Genomic DNA, 13744 nt, shown 5'->3' with positions numbered 1-13744 from the left:
AGACACCTGCGTGTGTGTGTGTTTCACGTTTTAAAATTTAAGTTAGTAAGCAAATAATATGATTTGCTCCTATGTGTTTATAAAAGCAAATGGGGATGAAATGGCTTAAAAGAATAGAACAGGATCAAAAGAAGGTAAATGAAATTTTAGAATTGTAACGGCTCTGGGTTGAGGTGAGGGCGTTGAAGACCATCTGGGATGAACCCCTCATCTGACAGATGAGAAACCTGAGGATCAGAGAGTTCACACCACGCTCACTAGCAAAGCGAGGCCAGGCCACCCCCAGACCGTGCCTGACTCTGAGCCTGCATCTCCTGATCACAACCCGCTATCAGAGCCGGAAGATGCAAAGGCCACCAGAGGTACCAGTTAACCCCAACGTCTTCCTATTCTGTCCTCTAGTCTCTCACCAAGCAAAACAAACAAACAATTGACATTTCATCTTATAACCTGAGTCTGTACCAGACCTTGCAAGGTTTATGATACTTTCATTCTTTTTTTTTTTTTTTGCGATTTTTGGAATTGTGGTAAAATAATATAAAAGTTACCATGTTAACCATTTTCAAGTGTCCAGTTCAGTGGCATTCAGTACATTCGCAATGTTATACTTCATCACCACCATCCATCTCCAGAACTCTTTCTTCTCCCCAAACTGAAAGCCTGTCCCCATGAAACACTAGCTCTCCACCCCTCTGTCCTCCAGCCCCTGGCAAACACCCTTCTAGTTTTCTGTCTCTATGAACTTGCCTGTTCTAGGCACCACGTAAAAGGGGAATCATACAATATCTGTCCTTTTGTATCTGGCTTATTTCACTTAGCATGAAGTCCCCAAGGTTCCGTCATGTTGTAGCATGTGTCAGGAGTCCCTTCCTTTTCACAGTTGAATAATATTCTAGCACTTTCATTCCTACAGCTGACACCCAGAAGAATGCTGCCAGGAAAAATGGAGGGCACCCTCATCTTTCCGACAAGGAACCCAAGCTCCTGGCTAATGAGTCGCATCCTCATGGCGCGGGGTCTTGGATCCACACTACGGCTTCTCACTCAGGTCCAGAGCTCTTCATCGTCCCAAGTGCGGGAGGCAGGCTTTCCCCACCGTCCCTCTGCACACTGACGTGGGAAGATGCTCCTTCCTGGGACACAAGCGTGACCCCACATCAGGAGAGATGAAAAGGCAAAGCAAACTAGGGAGAAACAACCCCTCGCACTAACGTTTGTAGGGATTATATACCTCGTTCACAAAGCTCTTCTACAGACCTGATTACAAAGGTAATGAAAACTTGGGCGGGGACACGGCTTGGAGGTTCCAGCTCATGCCAAGTGGAGTGGACACAACAAGCCGCCGAATGCACCAAGTCCCTTTAGGTTGGGTTTTTTTTTAAAGATTTATTTATTATTTATTTATTTATTTTTATTTATTTTTGGCTGCATCGGGTCTTGGTTGCAGCACGCAGGCTCTTTGTTGCGGCATGTGGGATCTTTCGTTGCGGTGCTCATCGTGGCGTGCGGGCTTCTCTCTAGCTGTGGCGCGCAGGTTTTCTCTCTCCTGTTGTGGCGAGCAGGCTCCAGGGCACTTCCCTGATGGTGCAGTGGGTAAGACTCCATGCTTCCACTGCAGGGGGCACGGGTTTGATCCCCGGTCAAAGAACTAGGATCCCACACACACACCACATGGCGTGGCCAAAAAAAAGTCCACTGTTAGTAAAAAGCCACATCTTGAGGCAAATAAGGATCTATTTTACAAGTGAACTATTCCTCATATCTACCTGTGTTTTATAAACAAAACCCATTCTGGGTGAGATGATGGTCCCACTATTGAGATTACTATTATTAGTTATCTGTGTGCTTTTTACACATTGCATCCCTCAATCCCAATACACACTCTAGAGGAAACAAAGGCTTAAAGACTACATAACTTAAGACTACACAGCCAGGATTCCAAGTGGGCTTTTCTGATATCGGAGCCCAAACTGGCGCCCACGGCGCTCAGTTAGCTCTTGCTCAACTCCTCTCGCCCACCCGGCAGGTGCAGCTGTCCTTGGAGGGGTAGATACTCTCTCCCCAAACCAACGCTTAGGCAGCTTAGTCCACTCAGTGAGCCCTACTGGGGCACATTCTTCGGGCCAGGCCCTGTGGCAGGTGCTTGGAGAGACACCAGGATGCAGAAGGCCAGCTTTCCTGGAGCTCACATCTAATAAACAGATACTTGTTAAGTTCTCTCTGTGACCCACTGGGCTTACATTTTGGTATCATATGGAATGTCACACGTGGTAATTTTCTGGCATGTATTGAAAGAAATTGATGAATACTTTATTGGATGGCAATCAATGAGAAAACAGAATACCTTGATTTTTACTAAAACACCCTGTGTAAACCTTTGCAAACTTCACGTAAGGCTGTGGAGACATCTGACATTCCATGGTATTTGTCATCTTGGTCCAATAACTTCATGTATTGGAGGCTATCACCAGGAGAAGGACGGGTGTTGCCACGACTGCGGCCAAAACACATTTTAAAAATAAAATGGTAAATTCTCTGAAACCGTATTTACTCTAGAAACACTGGGAGAAAACAAAAAAGAAAGCTGTGATCCGTCCTGTTTTGTGTGATAAAGACTATATCTTCTTGAACTCCAATAATTTACATAAGATGAAGCAACACTCAAAAAAGGTTAGCTGACCCTAAAAGGATTGAAATCTGTCTCAGTGGTCCAGGAGCCCTTTGTAATTCCAGCTGCTCATCGTCCTTGACTATATTTCCCAATTTTCTGATGTGAAAACGTTGGAGGTGTTCAGTGCTGCGCCTCCGTTTGGGAGGTCTGCAGACACAGTGGTGGAAAGGAATGCTGTCTGATTTTTACACATTGATTCCCCCAGCTCCCACACCAACGTGTTACCAAGGAAAAGAAGGCGTGTTCTCTAGTTTGTGGTGAAGCAGGAACACTTGTACCAATACCTGAGAAATAGAAAGGAAGGGTACTTTTCTTTCCACTGAATAACCTGAGACAAAAACAGAAAAAACTGTTACCCATGAACAATGTTTCGTTTTAATATCTATGTACTCCACAGGTTAAAAAAAAATGATGACACAAAGAAAGTTACTCTCAGGTTGACTTTTAGGTAATATTTAAAAGGAAACTGGGAGAAGATTTCTGTTAAAATAATACACTAATTGTTGTACCAGCTACTGACTTGGTAGGATGTAATCCCATGGATGGTTCCACGGTATCTCAAAAGCGAATATACTCAAAACCAAACTCATGATGTTTTTCTGCCAAACATGGTCATTTCCTGTGTTCCATTCATCAGTGATGCACAGTTGTCCAGTAACATAAGGCAGAAATCGAGGGGTCTCCCTTAAAACTCACTCTCCCTCAGCCCCCATGTCGATCATCAAGATTATTCATTTTATCTTCAAAATGTTTCTTAAATATACTTTTCCCCACTTCCACCCCCACCTCTTCAGTGCAGGCTGTCATCTCCCACTGGAGCACCAGGAGACCACAGGCCTGCGCTTGCGCACCTTGGCACCTGCTTTCGTCCAGTCCCTACACTTTCCAAAACAGTCTGATTATGTTACCACCAGCCCATCCACACAGAAAACTCCTCAAGGGCCAATTGAAAGGAGCCCTAATCTTAGTTATTCCTGCCACTCTCACAATACGTGACTTGCTTCGAGCAATGGAACGTGACCAGAGGTGACAAGTGCCATGGCTGAGGAGAAGTCCTAAAAGCATTTGGGGGCTTTTTTCTTGCTCTTCTCACTCCGTCTTGAGAGAGGCATGACCCCCTATTTTGAACTGCTTCTTCCACTTGAGTCCTGTGATGAAATGCCCCATGGAGGACAGCTGGCCCAGAGTCAAGACATAACATGAACAAGAAATAGACTTTTGTTACTGGAAGCTACTGAGATATTAGGATCTATCTGTTACACAGCATTATCTAGTAAATGCCAACTAACACATGGGGCTTCTCATTACTCTTAAATTAAAATGCAAAATCCATAACTTGGCTTCAAAGCCCTACTTTCGTTTCCTTAGATCAGCCTTGCTTCCCCACACTAGGCCTATGGCCACTTGAGACTGCAGCTTCAAAGTCACTTCTTTAAGGAAAGGTTTCCTGGTCCCTCAGTCAATCTACCACATACTGCTCCTTCATGGAACGTATCAGGTTTATCATTTTATACTTATTTGCTTAGTCGTTTGAATACTATCTCTGCTTCTCCTTAAAGCATTAATCACAACTGCAATTTCTTTGATGATTTATTTAATGTTTACCCTTCCTCCAACTACCACACATTCAAATACACACTCTTGAAGTCTCACAAGAATACTTTCTGGTTTTGCTAACCATTGAAATTAAGGGCCAGCAAATTGCCTGGCAGGTAATAGATGTCCAACAAATTTCTGTGAATGAATGAAATGACTCATAGATTACCAAACACTAGTTTAAAAGTATATTGTGAAATGTAGACGTAACAATTATTAAAAGCATTTGCTGAATTGAATAAGATGATGAAATGCTATTTCATTTAAGAGCAGTAACCAGGTTATAGTACTTGAGATGTCTCTCTGCACCCATATCAACACCATCCCTGCCTCTGAAGAGCAGATAACAAATAGTATCTTAGTCATGTATCAGGTGGCCTTACAGCAGTGGTTCCCAAACCCTCTCATGCATCAGAATCACCTGAAGAGCTTGTTATAAGCACAGATTACCGGGACCCACCCCCAGAATTTCTGGTTCAAGAACATGTACCACTAACAAGTTCTAGGCAGGGCAATGCTGGGGGCCTGAGGACCCCACTGAGAAGTACTGCCCTAGAATTTACAAAGCACTTTCACTTAGGGAGATCGGAAGAAAGGACAAGCAACTTCTGTGGCCCAGGGGCATGGTGCCGGTTATCTCATGGGCTCCTGAACCCACCAGGGTGGACGTCTCACTCTGGGTCCACCAGCACTCCACACCCCACCCACCAGCCACTGCTACTCAAGCAGCCAGAACATCTACTCCAAAATGTCCCTTCTTAAATACCACAGGGTCACAAATGAGGCACCAACACACCAGAAATCACAGCCCAATGTTCCCACTTTCTTTTTTTTATATTATAAAATGTATGTTTGCTCAGCTAAATTGGGAGAATGGAATGGAACCCTCATTTCCAATCTAAACCTAAAAGGTTAAATTTATCTGTACTTTAAAAATGAGATATGAGCATGAAGAATGGCTATCCTCAAAAAGACCACCAATAACAAATGCTGGCGAGGATGCTGAGAAAAGGGAACCCTCCTACACTGTTGGTGGGAATGTAAATTGGTGCAGCCACTATGGAGAACAGTATGGAGGTTTCTCAAAAAGTTAAAAGTAGAACTACCATATGATCCAGCAATCCCACTCCTGCATATATATCTGAAAAAAATGAAAACAATAACTCAAAAAGATACATGCACCCCAATGTTCATAGCAGCACTATTTACAATAGCCAAGACATGGAAGCAACCTAAGTGTCCGTCAACAGATGACTGGATAAAGAAGATATGGTATGCATATATACAGTGGAGTACTACTCAGCCATAAAAAAGAATAAAATTTTGCCATTTGCAACAACATGGATGGACCTGGAGGGTATTACACTAAGTAAAATAAGTCAGACGGAGAAAGACAAATACTGTATGTTATCACTTATATGTGGAATCTAAAAAATAAAACAAACTAGTGAATGTAACAAAAAAGAAACAGACTCACAGATACAGAGAACAAACTAGTGGTCACCAGTGAGGATGGGCAAGATAGGGGTAGGGGATTAAGAGGTACAAACTGCTATGTATAAAATAAATAAGCTACTAGGATACATTGTACAGCACAGAGAATATAGCCAATATTTTATAATAACTATAAATGGAATATAATCTATGAAGATTTTGAATCATGTCATACACCTGAAACTAATGTAATATTGTAAACAAGTATACCTCAATTTTTAAAAGGCCAGTGGGAAAAAAAAAAAAGAATGAGATCTGAGTATGAAAAAAGCCGGTGGTGGCAGGGGAGGAGGTGGCCCACAAACACTTCACCCCAGCCCGTTTCCCCCCGAGCGGTGCCTCTTCCCTCATCACCCCCATTCACACTGCCCCGACCTCAACCCCTGTCAAAACTAGTCTCAGATTCATGTCCACACCACAAACCACTGTAACAGCGTGAAGCGGGAGAGATCTTTTTACAGGGATTTAAATCTTGAGCTAAAAGGGTTAAAATTTGAACTGGAAATTCAGAGTAGCCAAGACCACTTTTCCGGGAGTCCCAAGTAGGAAGAGAGATGAGATGCAGGGGGTCAGAGCTGGCAAAGAGCCGGGTGAGAAGGGCAAGTGGTCAGAGGGTGTGCTACAATGCGACAGGAGAAGTGGGGGTCCCAGGCGAGGACAGGCTTAGAGGGAGGCGGTGAAGCCGACTGACCTGGTGGGCCCCCGGCATCACCAAGGTTGTGCCACCTGCTGGTGACAGGACCATCTCCTCTGCTCTCCCCACCCCACCCAGGGCTGTCCAAATGTCATGGTCACTGGCCGTTTGGCCATTTTTGTTCAGTTAGTGTTATGGGCTTAGCTGTGTTCCTCAAAATCCAAATGCTGAGGTCCTACCCCTTGGTGCCTCAGAAGGTGACTGGACTTGGAGATGAGGTCTTTGAAGAAAAGACCAAGTTACAATGAGGTCATATGGGCGGCTCCCAATCCAGTATCCCTGATGTCCTTATAAGAAGAGACAAGGACAGAGACATGCACAGAGCGAAGACCCTGAGAAAACACAGCGGGAAGACGGCCGTCTGCAAGCCAAGGAGGGAGAGGCCTCAGAAGAAACCAACCCTGCTGACACCTTGACCTCAGACCTCTAGACACTCCAGAACGGTGAGAATATCAATGTCTGCTGTTGAAGCCCCCGCCTGCCCAGTACGTGGTACATGGTTACTGCAGTCCTAGCCAGCTAACCCCATCAGAATTAAAGTGCTGCAGATCCATGTACAGTGGAGTCATGACACAGGGGAAGTGGGGCAGAGACTGAGGGGCAGGTGGGGGGAGATACAGCAGAGATAGACCTGCGCTCCCTCGTAGGCTAAAGGACATGGCCTTAATAGAAGCATACAAGAAGGTCTCTACAGAGCTTTGAACCCAAGAGGTAAACAAGAGCCACATATTCTGAAAAAACCCATGGATGGAGGTAGGGTCACAACGTTGGTACCCAAGTCCCAGTGCCTTCCTCCCACGGGAGGTGCCCACTGAAGACCGATGACACGTGACAAGAAGGGGACCTGACGCTATAGGGGCCATCAATAACACATCAGGCATTGATTGGGATCCAAACAGTCATCGGGTATTTATGTCGGGCACATACATAACATGTAAAGGAAACCACCCACATAGAAATCTCAACTGAAAAGATGACTTTTTTCATGATGTTATCTAGTGGTATTGGCTATAGAATTACAACATCAAAAACAATAACAAAAAACCTCAATAATCCCCTAGTTAAATAAGCCAACACTTCAACCATATGAAAAGAGAAGAACTAAAAATTAGCTGTCCCCTCAGTCTGGGCAGAGGCCTGCGGAGCCTCCTGCAGGGTCGGCCTCAGCTTCCACCAGGCTCTCGGCTCACTGGCAAACAGCGTCCCGTGTCCTCTCCTTCCCTGACATGGGGCCTCTCCCTGGTTCTCCTGTGCATCCAGAACCTTGCCTTTCTCTGAAACCTCCACAGCCCCAGCTCACAGGCAGGAAATGCAAGGCCTATGGCAATGGTGGGGGGGGCTCTTCCAGGACCTGCCAGGATTCTGCTTCGCACAGGACCACCCCCAGCAGGGGACGCACCCACGACACACATCAGTCATACAAAAGCCAGACAGCCAAGCCCAGCATGAGAGTACCATGGAGACCTTCATGCCACTGCCTGTAAAAAGGACACAAGACGGGAGGTGCCAGCATTGAAGGAAAACCTCTGCGGCCTGTGATTCTTAGTCATTTTAAAAAATACGTTGAACTAATCTCATAGATGCTACATTTATCCATCTGTGCCTATTCCTGGCCCCAGGGTCCTTTTTCTGTTAATTTTTTAACGCATAATCAGAAAGATACCTTTTCTTGAGCCCCAAACCCCACGTTATTTTCCTGACTCAGGAGTGCCTGTGGCTAGTGGCACTCCATCCACCCTCCCCACCATGTCCACCTCATCACCTCTCACTGCTGCTGACAGAATGGCCAGATCCCCCAAGAGAAGGTGGGGGCAGGGCAGAGCGCTGATAGGATTGCACCCCGATCAAAACCCATTTCAATCCTGAAATGTGCATTTCTCACTGAATCCCAATTTTTCACACTTGTTTTAGGATATGATTTAACATGAAATGTGAAAGATTTACTTCGTGACACTCGGTTTGGTCTGTACACCGATTCCGTGGTGCTAATCCCCTTGGAGGGCTGCAGTTGAAGAAGCACCTCCCTCCCTGGAGAGCAGCAGCCCGGTCTCAGTGAAACCTTCTCAGGGGAGAGAAAGCTGGGGCACAGAGCAGGACAGCGACCATCCCCCAGGAGGCCCGTGCTCCCCACCCTCGAAGCCCCACACCACAGCACTGAGGACCACACCAAAGGCCAATTTTACCTCCTTCCTCTCTGAGAGGCAAAAATTATAGCACCATGCATTCTTTTCATCTTTCTCTCTTTTTCTGAGAAGGAACAGTGATTAAGAATGCAGGTGTTAAGAGTCCTGTATTGGGCTCAAATCCTGAATCTGCCATTTCCTATGATATTTTGGACAAATCATGTTTAACTTTTAGTAGATTTAGTTTCCTCCTCTGAATATTGGTATGATAGTAGCAGCTGACCGCTAAGAGTTTGTGAAAATTAAACGAGATAACTTATGTAAAGTACCCAAGATTACGATGGCACATAAGTGATTGATTGACAGCAGCTGTTGAAATCATTTTATAGTTATTACCATCTTGGATTCTTACAAAGATTAAATAAGGTAATGAGCACTGTTGTGTTTGTTATAAAAGACAGAAAAGTCAACTAACACAGTACTCATTTTACAGGTGAAAACACAAAACAGCAAAAGTCACTTGCACGTGGCACATCACCATGGAAGGTTAAATCCCAGCTTCCTAATTCACATGTGCTGGTCCCAGCTGTGGGCCTGTGTTGATGCTTTGGGGGAGCTCCCAGAGAGAAACCCCATGGCAGTGGCAACAGGAACAGCAGTGACTCTTCTCATTAGCTCTGCTGGTTGTGCTCCAGAGAACACTGAGGCTAATATGTGCCGCTCTCATGAAATTTTCAGGTGGGTCTGTACCTTGATTCCATCGTACTGCAAGACCAAGGCAGACCTGGAAAACACGTCGCTGTTGGGACAGGGATATGGATTCGACACCACTACCTTGCACTATGCCGGGACTCCATTCACATGCATTCACATACAGTATACTGGGAATGATGCTCTCTGTAGTTGTGCAAATTGGGGGTTGAAGGGAAAAAAAAGAAGAGGAGTGACTCCTTTCTTCCTCTTTCCCAAACATCCAGGTGAGAAGCTGGAGACTGAACAGAAGAGGAACAAATTAACGAACCACTGAAGCAGGAATAATCTAGGGGGTTTTATGAACAAGAGGTCCTAATGTTCCAGTTCTAGTCTGTTTGTGATACTCAGTGGTGGGTGATGCAGTGCCGCTATAGTAGCACCAAACCTACATCCATCTTTGAGTTGATGGTTACTTTGCTGCATGGAGGGGTTAGGACACAGGTGTGCTGGTTAATGTTTAACAACTTGCTCTCTGTGAAATAAAAGCCTTGGTAAGTAGTGTTTCCAATTCCCATGCTGTAAATACTTCCATTATGGTCATTTCCAAGCTACCAACACGACCCCAGTGAAGAAGAGCTGGGAAGGGATGCCCATAATTGGGGGTGATGACTGACAAGAACATGGAGACAACAGGGGGGAAAACAACAAATAGAGGAGCTAAATAAGAATTCAACAAAATTAAAATCTGAAGACAGGATGACTAGGAAAAATGAAAGTAACTCTCAAGAATCTGTACATATATTTGAAAGGATGTTGATTTTCCTGCTGTGTATAAGTTTACACAAGATAATCCCAGAGAACTAAAAGATGTAGAGCTATCCAAGACTCACCGGAATGATGCAAAGAGATGGAACCTAAAAGCCAAAACATCAGCAAAATCTCAGGCAAAAGCATTCATGAGTGGCTGAGGAGAAGGGTCTAAACCACTTTTCTGATTTATGAATATAAGCAAAAATACTATGAGAAAATCAAAAGGTATAAGATTTTCTGAGCTTAAGAACAGAGCATACAAGCTCAAACTCTATGATATCTTCGACTGTCTCTCGTAAACCCAAATGACTCGATCCTCTTGCCTCAGTTTCTTCCTCTATGAAATGAGTGTGTTGATCATGAATTTCCCAAGCCATAGCACTGTACATCTATTTGTTAAAATAAATAAGCAGACAACAGAAACTTCACTGAGGGCATTGTTCCACCTAATACTGCTACAGCTCAAGATTCGAAAATAGCTTTTCTTTCCGAAAGATGAATTCTTAAACCCCTAAAACTAAATATCAACCAAAACAACCTGAAAACCGATTTTGAAGAATGCATTGAAGGTAAATAGCTTCTTCCTACAATGAATGAATAGTTTTTCAGACTATATCTCCATCAACAGCTAGAAAACATGAAAAAATACGAGGAACATCTGTTCAAAGGTATCAGAGGATCACCAAGGCAGCAAGGAATGAAAGACCGAAATCCTTCAAGAGAAAGGAAGTCACTCTTTTCCTGCAGATACTTTTACTCAAAAGTAACAGCAGCGAAGCTGAGAAGCTGAGCAAAGATTTCAGGAGTCTAATAGAACTGGGGAGACAAAGATTAAAATATAGGACCCATGAAGAAGTAGTGTCCTACTAAAAACCTGAAGCTTTCCATTGGGACCCCTAAAATGTCACTCTTTGGAAAATATATGCTTTTCCATGTAGGAGTACATGGAAATGTATAAGCCCTTACAAAGACAAAGCTAAGCTTGAATCAGCTCAATCTCTGATTAGATGGAAATTATCAGTCCCTACACTTATTGCTGTAAGAAGCAAAGTAAATTCTCTTGGAAGAAAGATAAAATCATTCAAGTCTCAAGTAATCTCCAAAATTTTATGCACAATGCTTATAATCGAATCTAAGTAACTAGGAAGACTCAATCAATAAAAAGGGAGCTTCCCTGGTGGCGCAGTGGTGGAGAGTCCGCCTGCTGATGCGGGGGACACGGGTTCATGCCCCAGTCCGGGAAGATCCCACATGCCGTGGAGCGGCTAGGCCCGTGGGCCATGGCCGCTGAGCCTGCGCGTCCGGAGCCTGTGCTCCGCAACGGGAGAGGCCACAACAGTGAGAGGCCCGTGTACCGCAAATACATACATAAATAAATAAATAAATAATAAAAAGACAAGAATGGATAAAAACCAAAAGAAATAAAAAGAAAATAGAAACAAGCCCACAAGAGACAGAGATATTAGAATTATGTGAAATAAATGTGAAAATAACTATGATTAACATGTTCATGAAAGTAAATGAGAATATAGACAATGTCAGTTGAGAACAAATTATAAAAAAGGAACAAAGGGTAATCTTGAACAGGAAAATAAAATAATCAAAATTAAGAACTCAAAGGATAGGTTTAACAGCGGATTCAAAATGGTAGAAGGGAGATTTAGTCAAATGGAAGATAGTTAATAAGAAAATATCCAGACTGAAGGACAGAGATTCAAAGGAATAGAAAGTACAAAATACAATATGAGAGACATGGGACAGCAAGAAAATGTCTAGCATATGTAACTGGAGCTCAGAAAGAGAAGAATGAGATAATCAGGTATGAGATGAATTTGTATCATGCCAACTTAGCCAAGCTGGAACTACTTTTGCTAGAATTTTCTTCCCTGCATAACATGGATTAATGTGGGTTACAAGAGACACTTTGTGCAAGATTAAGAAGACAGAAGTAAATCAGCAGCCCTATTCCTTTTACATTCAGACACAGCAGGGCACAAAGCACTGTTGCAGCTTACATACCTTGTCATTTACCTGCTGACTCACTTTGTAGGCTTGGAGCATCAGCCAGCTCCTCTCAGATTTCCTTCTTTAATCTCTTCAAATCCTGGTATGGGCACATTTTTAGCTCTATGTCAAAGGATACCAGCTTCCTCTGCAGAACACCTCATCGTCAAAGTTGGAGTCTTGGAGGTAGTGAGAGGCTGATATGGGTTCCAGTCCATTCCTGTCGTTTCCCAATTCTTCTCTTCCTATCTATCTACCCTACTGACTTCAGGCTATAGGGCCAGAAACAGAAGAAACATCTTCCCCTAGACTATTGAACTGCTTTGGGCAAATCCATAAGGTCAAGTCCCTATAATAAACCTGTGTATGTGTGTGTACATGTCTATCTCCTAGTGGTTCTGCCTGGAGGAGAGGAAGATCAGGTACCAGGGGAGAGGTACAAACCACCCACACACTTCTCCTCTATCTCCTCTAGGAAACAAAAGCCTTCATCTGTGGAGGGAAAGGCAACAAACAGCGCTGCCCTTAGTGCACTAGTGAAAACACACTGCAGCTCAAGGAAGGGAGCTAGGAAAAAAAATACCCCATCCCAGTGGGGAGAGATGGAGGCAAGAATATGTGCTGGGCCCAGAACTATAGTTAGAGGGCAATACAGGTACAGCTCTCTCTCTCTCTCTTTTTCTATGTACTTAACATTTGTTTGATTAGCTCAATCTAATTATTTTTCCAGCTTTATTGAGGTATAATTGAAAAATAAAAATTATATACATTTAAGGTGTACAATGTGATGATTTTATATAACTATACTTTATGAAATAATTAGGGTGTTCCCTTCTACACTCCCCAATCTAGGCTCTGCCTGAGCTCTCTCGGTGATGGGACCCCCTTGCCTCTAAGGCAGCCCACATCTTTCTGGGACTGTTTCGGATTGCTGGAAAGTTCTGTGTTTCTGTAACTGCAGGTTGTAGTCATGTATGGTAACGTCCAATAAGATTTACTCACATTTTAAGTGACCATAAGTAAAAGTCTGTACCTGAGTCCTACTGTAGGGGCAGCTGAGCGTGGCTGCTCCTGAAACAGCAGTAGCATGCAGGAAATGCATTTTGCAGCACAACGAATTACACCTGAAGGGAAGCAATCATTCCTAGGCACGGGCAGAGTGCATTTCACATTCAGAAACATCCCACACACAGCCGTGAACACTTGCATTAGTGCCAATCAGTCAAAGGTGATATAAACTCGGACGGGACCTCACTTTGCTCTCAGGGATAAAAGTGGAGGTGGGGGAAATAAGGAAGGAAAAAGAAATAATATGGTTTGCCTGCTAGATGGAAACATCTTACAGGAGAGTCCAGTGGCTGACTGACTTTGTTAAGAATGAGTGACCCGACCCTAACTTTCACCATCTAAAGCACAATAACAAATAGAAAAGAGAAGGGACAGGGAATGGTTTAAAAATAAGGTCACTGGGCTTCCCTGGTGGCGCAGTGGTTGAGAGTCCGCCTGCCGATGCAGGGGACGCGTGTTTGTGCCACAGTCCAGGAAGATCCCACATGCCACGGAGCGGCTGGGCCCATGAGCCATGGCCACTGAGCCTGCGCGTCCGGAGCCTGTGCTCCGCAACGGGAGACGCCACAACAGTGAGAGGCCCGCGTACCG

Source organism: Mesoplodon densirostris, chromosome 12, assembly GCF_025265405.1.
Source record: "Mesoplodon densirostris isolate mMesDen1 chromosome 12, mMesDen1 primary haplotype, whole genome shotgun sequence".
Lineage (NCBI taxonomy): Eukaryota > Metazoa > Chordata > Mammalia > Artiodactyla > Ziphiidae > Mesoplodon > Mesoplodon densirostris.
Note: the sequence above shows the minus strand (reverse complement) of the source record.